At 35.1% G+C, this 12,087-nt stretch overlaps 1 long non-coding RNA gene across 1 annotated transcript; it reads right to left on the bottom strand.

Moving 5' to 3' along the window:
* Positions 1–7,851: 7,851 nt before the first annotated feature.
* Positions 7,852–9,796, bottom strand: LOC127837230 (uncharacterized). The gene is made up of 3 exons (XR_008029181.1): positions 9,255–9,796; positions 8,841–8,954; positions 7,852–8,274 (listed from the first exon to the last, which is right to left on the bottom strand). It is a non-coding gene; the product is annotated as an uncharacterized LOC127837230 (long non-coding RNA).
* Positions 9,797–12,087: the final 2,291 nt, after the last annotated feature.

Raw genomic sequence — 12,087 nt, forward strand, 5'->3', positions numbered from 1 at the left:
CTCTTATGAGGGTCACTACGGGCAAATGGTGTGAAAATAATTGAGTCTAAATTGGATGCGTTATTGCGTAGCTGTCTAAGCCTTCTTGAGACCTTTCTCGACCTGTTTAAGTGTCCAATAAAGTCTTGAGAACATTTACCAACAATAGACCCGAGTCCTTAAACAGAATATTCGTATTTGGGTTAAATAATAAAAACACGCGAAATAGTAAACATACCATTTACAAAACTTTGTCTCATTCACATCAACATATATGCCATTGAATATCTTGTTTGGTTTGTATAGCTTAACACAAAATCCTTATTCTGCAAACTATAGGGATGCAACTTTACGTTTTGCAACGATGTGCACTGAGTGTTCAGCGTGAAACTATGTTATCTCTGATCAAAAGGCAAAGCTGATACAACAGTTTTTCACTAAACTCTCGAAATCCACGCAGTTTGTATTTCCCCTTATACACATGGTCATCACTAGAGCGTTTATACTTAAATGTTATATCCCAGATTAAACAATTAATACTTTGCTGAATTGTGTGCTACAGTATACTTTATATCATGTAGGTAATTTTGTTCCCTATAATGAAATAATCCTGTTTAATGTTTTCAAATATCGTTTGCATTTGTAAAATGTTTAAAGACTTGTTAACGTACTGTCGAAATGACAAGTTTCCAACTTTTCCTTCACGACTCAAAAGATAATATAAACCAGGGATCAACATAAGACGTAGATTTATGCTAAAAACAGCTTCGTGTGTGAATTATTCTCATTTTAAATTGATACAATTATGAAAACTTACAAACTCGAAACTGTGACTATTACTAATAATTATAACGGATTATGTTATCTTCGTAAAAGGAGCCTTTTCACGTTTTGGTAAATTGACAATATTTAAAAAAATGTTTCAGATTCGCACATTTTCGTTGTAGTTATGATATTTGTGAAGAAACAGTAATACAGAACATTTTCAATGCTCTAAAATATCAATTATATGAATCTTTTAACGATTTAAAAACCTAAAAATTATAAATTCATTCAAGACTGAGTATCAACTATACTTAAACATATCTTTCTATCATTATATCTAATACTAGTCATACATTTTCAAACATAGATCAATCTATAATCCATGAATTTTGAAATCTTCTTTTAAAGTGTTTATAATGGTAGTTGCGATAAACTGTAGAGCTTTGGTGTCTTCGTGAAACTTAACTATGGTACATTGTTCAAATAATCGCATACGGTTATGTCTAGCAACGCTTTGACAGACTGATAAAAAGAAGTATCAAGAATTGAAGTATGAAACAAACATTTCTTTTACGGACAATTACTGTAATTCCTTATTCATATATACAGTTGATAAATATATTTACGACTAATTATTGTTTTGAAAACTTTTGCCGTCAGTGAAAACTTGGCAGGAAGGTATTGTTATAAATATTGTTGAACGTGCATTGTGTACCGTTACACGCATGTGCCGCATTGGCATACACGTAGGCGAAGATTATTGAAATGCCCTAGGATACATACATCTTCGAATCTTACTAGAAACTGAATACAAGAAAGTTGTTTTAATCCATATCAATTCTTTAAATGGTCAATCAATTAATGTTGCTACATGAAACATGTTTGTGATGTTTGTCAATTTTCAATTTACTCCGTGTCTATAATTATCCGTATTGGGTATGTCAGCTCAATCTGAACATACTTTGTGTGTATAATATAAGCGAATACATGTAGCAAAAATATCAGGAGGTAAACAATTTTTAAACAATTGTACATCACTGTCCAGATCTGTCAACTGCTAATACAGGGTACAGAATCAACAGGGTTTTCAGCGGTTTAGACACGTGCTGGACAGAATGTAATCACACCTTGAAGAACTTTATTTTTGCAAATATCTCAAGTTATTGCAATACATTTTCAAAAATTAATAGTGCATAAAAGACAATTTTTCTTTAAATTTATGCCGATATCTTAAAGTATAAAAGTGATGGTATCGATTGCGGTTAAGTTTGCGATCTCGCTGTCTTGAACTATTTTTACATACTTGATATACAAGCGCGCAAGCGGGAGAACATTTCACATAAAAGAAGCAACAACAATATGAAACGGCGCGATGATACGATGTGATGATGCGATGATTACAATCTCGCAGCGTGGTTTCGCCTTTTTTGGTGCTGATTTAGAGTTCTCACGCAAGTATGTCCAGACGTATCAGAAGCGTGTAAAAGAACGATGGATCAAACGCAAAATCTAAAGTTTGCTGCTTATATCCCGAATTAGCCACGACCTCCGCGATGCTTGCATCGTTACTGAGCCCTGTTTTAATATGCTCGAGGGCGGCGACGCTGTTCTGGAGCTTCGTGCAGCATCGTGCGACAATAAATGTTCATTTAGATTATTAGCCATTATTTTTTAGAACATAGATATCACTTTAGAAAATATTCAACAGTAAACCTATATAATAATTAGTTATTTAGTTGTCAATTATGTGTAATAAATAGTAAAATTAAGAACAAATTAAGGAAGGTTTATGGTTTAATTGATATGGAGTAGCCTCGCCGCGGGAGGTTCTACGTCAAGATCTCTCAAACAACATATTATACTGAAAAAGGCTGGAAAGAGTCGGCAGCGAAACATGGCTGCACCAGGGTATCTATGAAAGGGAAATGATCACTCCTGAATTACGCTGCTACTGCATGTGACCCTACAACTCAGACATGTATTGACCAGCTTGAAACCGTCCAGAGACACGCTGCTCGCTACGTGAAAGGCGATTACAGGACCCCCCAGCTGCAGCTCACAGATGATAGACGACATCGAAGGACAGCCCCTTTTAGATAGGCGCCAAACAGCTAAGGCCACCATGTACAGAATTGGTACATGATGTAAAATCTACAAGCAAACTGAGCACTACTCTTTGATTCACATTGGTGTGTAATAATGTTACGCATTGTACGCGCACATTAAACATAACAACTTACGATTACTAGGTGTAGTAGTAGTATAATTAAGCCCCTTCCATTCACAAAGGCATCGATATCCGCCGATAGACCTGTATACAATAATGTAACGGAAGTTATCCCACCAATGCATCGAGATTAAAAAAATATTTTGCCGAAAATCCATTTCATTTTTTCTTGTTCCACTACCGTTGATTACATTTATGGTACACGAAAAAAAAATTGGATATATGTGTTTATGTGATTCATATGATGTACAGGTGTCGTTATGTAAATGCTATCAGGGGTAATACTTAACCAAGCAAGGTCCAATTAAACTTGCATACTATTCAGTGTGCCCAATAACTTATTAAGACTTTTTCGTTCTGATGGTGATCGCTGTATTCTTGAGGACATGGTGCGCAGCTACACCGGCTCCCGGTTTTAATTGCACTGAAAGCATGGGATTGAGATTCTTTTAGGCAATTCTATAATTATAAACACTCGACCACTAGCGCAAAATTAGCAAAATCATCATTGGTGATGTAGTTTCAAACTACAAATATATTCAAATGAGTAAATTTTGTTTAATTTTTAAAATGATAAGTATTGTTTATGTCTATAATTAAGATACACTAAACAAATTCTATTCAGGATAAAGGTCTTACAGTCACTTTGACAAAATATCCACGCATGCCAGCGTGCACAGAAGTAGTTGTTTGCACCACATCTTGAACACACTGTGCATAGGATCAGCACAGATTTCGTCCCAGTCAACAATGCCATAAAGAACGCGATTGTGTCTCTATTTGCAAACTAAATTGGTCACCGTAAAAACCTTGACAGTTATGGAGGCCACAATTCCCAGCGGATACTAAACAAAGATTATGAAATAACTATTTATTTACAAAGCCTTATGAAAACCCTCTATATAGGATAGATTGACAGCTGTACTCATGCGTTTGAACGAATAGTGAGACATACGTTTACCCATGATGCAAACTATTGTTCCTGAGTGGTCATATTTGACAGAGGAGTAGCCTTCAAACTTAGACTTTGCTATTGTCGTTTGTTTATTGAATTATATGTATGCAATATAAAAGAACAAATTTAAGGGGAAAAATTACCAAACGATTATGTATCCTGTTATAAATCTATATGTAAAATATGTTTGTTAATTAAGTATGAAATGTTTCATTAATAAATAAAAAATTGTAACACGTTACCTCGAACATATGTTAAGTAATTTTTATAAAGCGTATTAAAACATATAAAATCCATATTGATATAAATCCCAGCTATAGTAAAATATAGGTTTTAAACAAGAGCATGGCATAACGGGTGCCAACGCTCGGCTGCGGGTGCAGTTTTGAAGAAATGAAAGCTTGTCAGAAGATTTTTTTAGTGGTCACAGTGACCTTGACCTTTGACCTAGTTACCCAAAAATGGATGTGGCGTGTCGAAATCATCAAGGTGCAGCTAAATATGAAGTTTCAAAGTTGTAGGTAAAAGCACTTTGATTTTAGAGGCAATGTTTAGGTTTTAGCACGACGCCTACGGCGGACGGCGGACACACGACACGACGAGATGGCTATGACAATACCTCGGGTTTCTCCGAAAACAGCCGAGCTTATAACTAAAAACACCATATTATATAACGTATGATATGAGAAGATGGTTTGATTGAATAAAATACTAAAAATGACCTGGTTCGGAGCGTTCAGGGTCTAACAATCTAAATAAGGATTTTATACTACGTTTTGTATCTAAAAGATGCTTACACATAAAGTATTAAATGTATTCGGTATTTTGAATTTGATAACGTACAATTTTGTGATTGTGATTCAAATTGTTTGTTTTCAGTTTCTTTTTAATATTTGATTCATTTTATTGATTATAATGAAATACAAATACAGTTCCATATAAAGCTAGATATCATGTTTACATGTGATATAAAAGGAATTTTGTTTATACATCGGTACAGTGTATCCATTACTAGATTGCAATATTTCTTTACAAAATACTCAGTTAATATATTCATGCATTAGGTATTATCCTTTTGTTTAACGCTAGAAACTGTAAAGAAGATGACTGTGTAATAAAATTAAGTTATGTTCTGTTCGTAATTTTTACTCTCCGATGTTCACACATACTTAATGAGTTTTAGTTAACTGCAGATTATGCACTGGTATCTCAAGTTATAAATTTGTGTCAATTATCGAATAAGGATAACACGATTTGACGAATATTGATAATTGCTAGATTGTAAAATTGTCCATCTTGTTAAGTTTACAGAGTTTAATTTGTAAACTGGAATAAGAAAAAGGTACCGCTTAATCGGTTCGGCACCCGGAATTGAGACAATCTTACTTAAGATTGCCAAGCATTAAACATATAAGACAAAAACGGGACCGGAGCTGCCGTTCGGATTTCTTAGGATTCCGATCAATAGGTTCCAGTTTATAATGAGAATACTGTATTTTAGTGGCGGCCGTTTTAACCAGAAATTCGCAAGGAGCACAACGTGTTCTGGGGGATCGCAATCAGTTCTAGCTTTTAAACTTGCAACTTGTTGTTTTGATCATTGTCTACGATATTTTAAAACATATGGACAGTCGCTCTATTGTAATATGATAAACAGTCAAGCAGGGTCCAGACATTTCCTTTTTCTTTAAAGTTACTCGTTTTCATAACCTATGGTCGATCAAATGAATGCCACATAACAAGAAAACTGGCTTCAATAATATATTTTGAACACAATGTTTTTACGTATGCACCGAATAAGATCAATTCATGACGCACAGCTCGTACTGTAAGAATATTTATTCAAATAAATAACAAATTGTTAACGAAGAATAATTGAAAATATCGGTGCCACGTATGAGCATCTGACGAAACAAGGAGCAACAAAGAAGCAATTATTGATGTTTTGTCAAAAAATGGTTGGCTTAGTTCAACAAATTACTTTGGCTGTTTGTTTTCACGTTTTCGCGTTGAGAATCTTATGATAAATTTCATGTTTTCTCTAAGAAAGACGATAATAATCTTAATATGTTTTTGCGCATCGCGTGCATAACATGCATTCGTTGAACATAACGTTCGCAATATATAAACAATTTATAACGTTACAATTGCATTATATCAAGTAATGCTAATTCGACAGTGTAGTGCCGTAGATGTGTAGATTTATGTGTGACACGTCAGTACAATATCAAACAAATATCCTTTAATCGACACGCTCGTACCAATTTTTATTTTAGTGTTAAAATTCGACGGATGCTGATATCACTTTCGCGATTTCTCTGACAATAACTTCTTAAGACTGACATTGGTAAGATTGATATTTCGGACACAGTGCAATTATTGTAAGTGTTTTCGTACACATAATATATTTGTAAGAATTGGTTTATATGCTATCCGATTGCGTAAAAAAACTACAATTTTGTTACTATTACATATATGTTATTTTTACGATTTATCTCGTTTTCTTTCCGCACTTGGAAAAGTTTTCGTGAACATGAAAACAACAGAGCTCAAGCAAGCAGCAATTAATGGTGCATTCGAAATGATACTAGAAAAAAATTAGTTAATTTACAAATGAAAAAAATGCAAATACAAAATCGTTCAGACACAATTCATTTGTAACATTCTACCACACGTTACTTACGTTGTCTGTTCCAGCAAAATTAACAACTTGACAATTTATAAATAACGTCATGATAAATACCAAAAGCTGCAACACGATATCAATAGCCAACACATTGAAATCTGTAATGTTTACCAACATATAATCGTGTTGTTCTGTGTTCTAAACAAAAAACCTGGTCGATCGTTACCATAAATGTATCAATGCACAGTATTTTTTTTTATTGTAAACAGTCCATCTCTTTAGGTTAGGCTTTTCATAATTGCTGTAATAATTCAACAATAATGTTCACGAAAAGACATATATCTATTTATATCAATAGTGGACACATGTCTCTCTTTTCTTAAAATTGGCTTAGATTTATTAGAGCAATTTTGCAAACGTCACGGAAAGAGTGGCGCCGTGTACGTTGATGGGACTTACACAGATAAAAAAGACCACGTGATTCAGACACCTTGTAAATCTTATAAATGTTAACGTAAACTTGAACTTGATCTAGGGAATATTAATAGCTCAAATGTTGCTGATATACCTGCACACTTATTAAATCAATGACAATATTAAAGATCCGTAAACACTACTAAATACTATTTTGCAATAAATAAACTTCCAACAACACAAAGTGTGATACTCAGGTCAAAAATAGGGAACCCCCTAAAACAAGTAACATTGGTGTACACATGTAAAAATACAAACATTCTGCAACTTTTTAGCATCTAAATATCGTTTCACGATGTCATCTCGTTTCGCTTTACTGATCATCTCGAGTTAGGATTCACTCGGTTTGCGTACGTTTGCATAATTGTTGAAAGCTGTCCCAGAACTCTGCATATGCCGTAATCGAAACTCTAAACTCAACTGCGTTTAAAATCATATCGAACATTTTGTATCTCGTTACATCAATCTATGTTTCCCGACCAAATCTAGCGTTGAAATTTGTGTTAATGCTTTAAAAAAACACTGATTTTAGTACTCTCCAAAATTTTTATAAAACTATATGTCAGCAAACTTTTCTAGTCATAATCTTAACGAATTTAAAACATACAACGCCTAGAAATCGACGCAAAACAATGAAAACGATTAGGCAATATATAAAAGCATAATTTTTGTACACGTCCAAACTGGTGATGCTTCTGGTTTAAATCGAGTAAGTACACTCACTTCGTACCACGTGTTATGTATTTGTGGCCATTTGGTACAAAATCGCAATTCAATGAATTATTGACAAAAGATAAAGAAATGGTATACATATGACATTTTCCTCCATTAGAACTCTCAAAATACATAGTGGCATATTCTTTTAAAATTCAATCGAGAACATATGATTGTTTATTCTCTCTGAAAGCAATATGATACATATTTACGTCTCTGATACCTGTTCGGTACCCAACTTAAATGGCTCATAATTCACAATGTTCACTAGTATGTTTTTGTTTGAAACATTTCAAATACTACAAGATACACGTATTATATAATTTTGTTGTTTGTTTTTCGTTAAAAATACACTGTCGTTGTTTGAGATGAAAACGAACAGTCAGAAATTGGGCATACATATTTATGAATCACACATCTTTATTTTGCTTCTTCTGGGATTATTTGTTGACTATTTGCTGCTATTTGCCACGCTCTCTGCGATGTTTTAGATGTTGTTAAACAATCACCGAGGCATCTGCACTGACCATACATCTACCTGTGAGGGGGATAACGTGTTATTTGGTTTCATTTAACATTTGCAATTTGGGGCATTTGGTTGAGCATTTATCCTAAATTAAGTAAATTTGTTTAACATGACGATCCTGTAAATAAATGTAAATTTGTTAAACACGACGATCCTGGTAATGCATGTTAATTTGTTTAAAATAACGATCTTGGTAAAACATGTTAATTTGTTAAACATGACGATCGCGGGAATACAGATAAATGTGTTAAACATGACGATCCCCATTATATATGGTATTTTGTTAAGCATGGAGGTATCGTCATTGCATGTAACTTTGCTCAAACGCTTCAAACAATTATTTAATTACGTGGATAAATAACATATCGATAAGATCTTTTTAATATGTAACCACACAGTACAATCGTACACCAAAACCATTGCACAGAAAGATGAGTGAATTGCGTCCGCGTATGTTTAAAAACGTATGTGATGTGTTGTTTTCTTTCAACTTACATCGGAACTTATAATAACGCATTCAAAAATGCGCACAATATTCGGAATATATAAGATTGACACAATTGTGGAACTAAACCTACAAGTTGTACGGGCTGTATCCAGGTGGGCAGCCTGGGCAGGAGTAGCTGGCAACGCACCCAGTTGGTGGACTAGTTGTAGGCCACATTGGATAATAAGTGTATGTTGAAGTCTGGATCGAAATAAAAACACTTTTTGAAACAATGTGTTGTTGAGATGCGCGGTTATTGTACCAACAATTAACAGAAAGACGAGTGTTTTTTTTTCAGTCTATCCAATAAACAAAGATTCCTCTAGTCCGAAAAAAATAGTTTTATTGAATAAGACAACTATAATTATTCACCGTTGGAATTTTCTTTTACAATCTGAAACACTGTTTTCGTTGATATGTTTTCTTACTGCACTGACTTTCCGTAAAACTTTTTTATACAACATATGATCAAGATATTACTTTCCACTTTTCTGCTAGTACCTTATGGATACGCCTTAATTTACCGCAACGGCTCTGCAACATACTGTACGATATATGAGTACAATTGGTATAAGTTATTTATCTTGTGCACTTTCCGCAAAAAAATACGTAAACACAAAATCGCTACAGATAATAAATAGAGAATATTAAGTGAGTTTTGGATAAAGATCAAGTTTATCATGCGAGGCTTAGAACCGATGTAGCGCGAGGCTTGCCGAGCGCTAACATGGTTCGGGCCGAGCATGATAAACTTGATCTTTATCCAAAACTCACATAATATTCTATTTATCCTATTATTTTGTGGTCGTTTATCGTTCAAAAAGAGTAAAAATACTTTAAAATTCAAAGAAACAGCGCTGGTTTTCCAAGTTGACTCCGAAGTGTTTGTTTACTTCAACGTCATCATTTGCTATGACGTCACATTGAAAAATATAGTGTTCTTAAGATAGAGATCGGAAAACCATGGTCTAAAAATAGCGATAGTATAAAGGTAAAGTTTATACGATCGTTGTTATACTATCGATTTTCATTTGGTAATAGGATAAATAATAATACATGTACAGCAATACAGCGTTCTAGCCCTTACGGTTGAACCACAAACACATCCGTTGAAGAGAAATGCGCCCAATAACACAGTCTTTAGAAACATCTTGAAAACAACGATGCTTTTGACACCAAAGTTATAACAGTGACACGTATGCAAGTATCTTTGTCAAGATGCAATGCTTACTCAGCCATATCTTTGCAAAATCAATAACGTTCTAGTAATCACTGGGGGCTGACGAGGTCAAAGCGTAGTCCGTTTCGCTACGACGTCGGGTATATGTTTTACTACGAAAACATTGTTTAAATACATACATCAAGAACGGATTAGTCGAAAATTGTGTTTTAAACATGTAAGATCATGCTTTTCTAATAACAAAACTCTGAATTTGAGCATAATGACATTTCATAGGTTTGTTACATCAAATTATAATCCAAGATGTGTCTGGTTTATGCGGTTAAACATGAAATATACCGCTGATTTATCAAAGCAAAGTCAAGTTTCACTTTTAAAAATGCAATTAAGGTTTACAACTGTGTTTAATTGACACAATTTTACAATTTCCATATTGATCTATGTATCGTTAAGCCACTGGCGTGTTTAGAAATGTGTAGGGTGACTCAGTTATCAGAAATAAAGGCTAAATATTATTATTAGGCATGATCATGTCTCTGACAGTATACGTATAAGCCTCGCTACGACAACGCTTTTGCGTGTATGCGTTTCTCACAGAAGACGTATTGGTTATCTCTCGAAGGCAAAATAAAGAAAAAAAATTTATACAGAGTCATGGAGTGGCTGGATGTTTCCTTTGAGGAAGAGGTAGTAACAACGGCACAACATGATTCGAAGCGCAAAGTCAACATGGTAATGCACATTATTATGATATAATTAAATTCACGACTAGGCCAAATGAAACGATTAAAATCGAAAATCCATATAATATAAGATGACAGTTGAGAGTCGAATACCTAATGTCGTCGGTCTCAATAAAAATGACGCATCTTTACCTCGTGACAATCCCTTATACGTTCATTTTGATACAGACCGACGATATGTTTTCAGCATACGGTACTCTTTATCAAATAGCATTCAATTCTCGTTATCCCCAACTCGCTTATCTCAAAACTATGCTTATGTCAAAGTAAATCCCATGTCCCAACTTCGATCATTATTTATCTCATACGGAATTTGATTTTTACATTGTATATATCAAAGCGATTTTCTTGAAAATCGGTTATCGTCAACTAATTTTGAGATGAATTTCATGTTCGTATACATGATTTTACCAGCCGTAAGGTGTGGAAAGTAGGACCCCAATGGCACAAATCCGCAATTGCATTACCAATATATTGTTGTAAAGGTGTGGCAGTGGGTTTTGTCACAGGTTATTGTTAACTGCGTACATGACAGCCGGTAAATTTACCTCGTGTTACAATGCGGTTAAGGTCCAGTCTCACTATGATGCCGGCGGAGCCCCAGTGCGTGATCAGGCATCTACCGGGATGAACCGGTGCCCTACCGGGATGAACCGGTTCACCACCGGAATGAACCGTGGACGACCGGGGACAACCGGGGCTCCACCAGGGCTCCACCGGGAAAGTATTAAAATGTTTAATACCTCCGGGATGAACCGGGAGTCACCGGGTAGGACCGGCAACGACCGGCTAGGCACCGGGAACAACCGGGACTATACCGGGAACAACCGGTATTAAACATTTGAATACTTTCCTGGTGGGGTCCCGGTTGTCCCCGGTAAAACCGGGGCGTTGCCGCAGCTCTGCCGGGGTGTGATGCCGGTATAGTCCCGGTGAGTGCCGGCGTTGTGACGGTATACCAGGACTCTGCCGGGACTTATGTCGGCTTTCACCGGGTTCAACCTTTTCGTTTGAATGTTCATGCGCACAGTGAAGCACGGCATCTTTTGCACTGGGAAATGGCAGTCTGCAGTAACTGCAAACTGCATGTGATTTGTCCTGAAATGGATACAGAAACTTCGTTGAGCAACCTATACATTATATTTGTACTTCGTTGCGCAACCAATACCTACTCTGTGCGAAACCTATACATAAAGTGACTTGTAATTTCCTTCGAAAAAAAGCATTTGAATAATTAAAAAATATGTTCGTAACCTGCTTTGCACTTTAAAATGTGTAATGTACACTGAATCAAAGTAACATGTAGTTTTATTTTATTTAAGTAACCGTAATTAGCTATTTTAACAGAATAACCACCTTATGCATGGCTTCAAATCAAAATATTTCGATTTTAGCTCAAAATAAACTTAAC

Source organism: Dreissena polymorpha, chromosome 7 (assembly GCF_020536995.1).
Source record: "Dreissena polymorpha isolate Duluth1 chromosome 7, UMN_Dpol_1.0, whole genome shotgun sequence".
NCBI classification, from domain to species: domain Eukaryota; kingdom Metazoa; phylum Mollusca; class Bivalvia; order Myida; family Dreissenidae; genus Dreissena; species Dreissena polymorpha.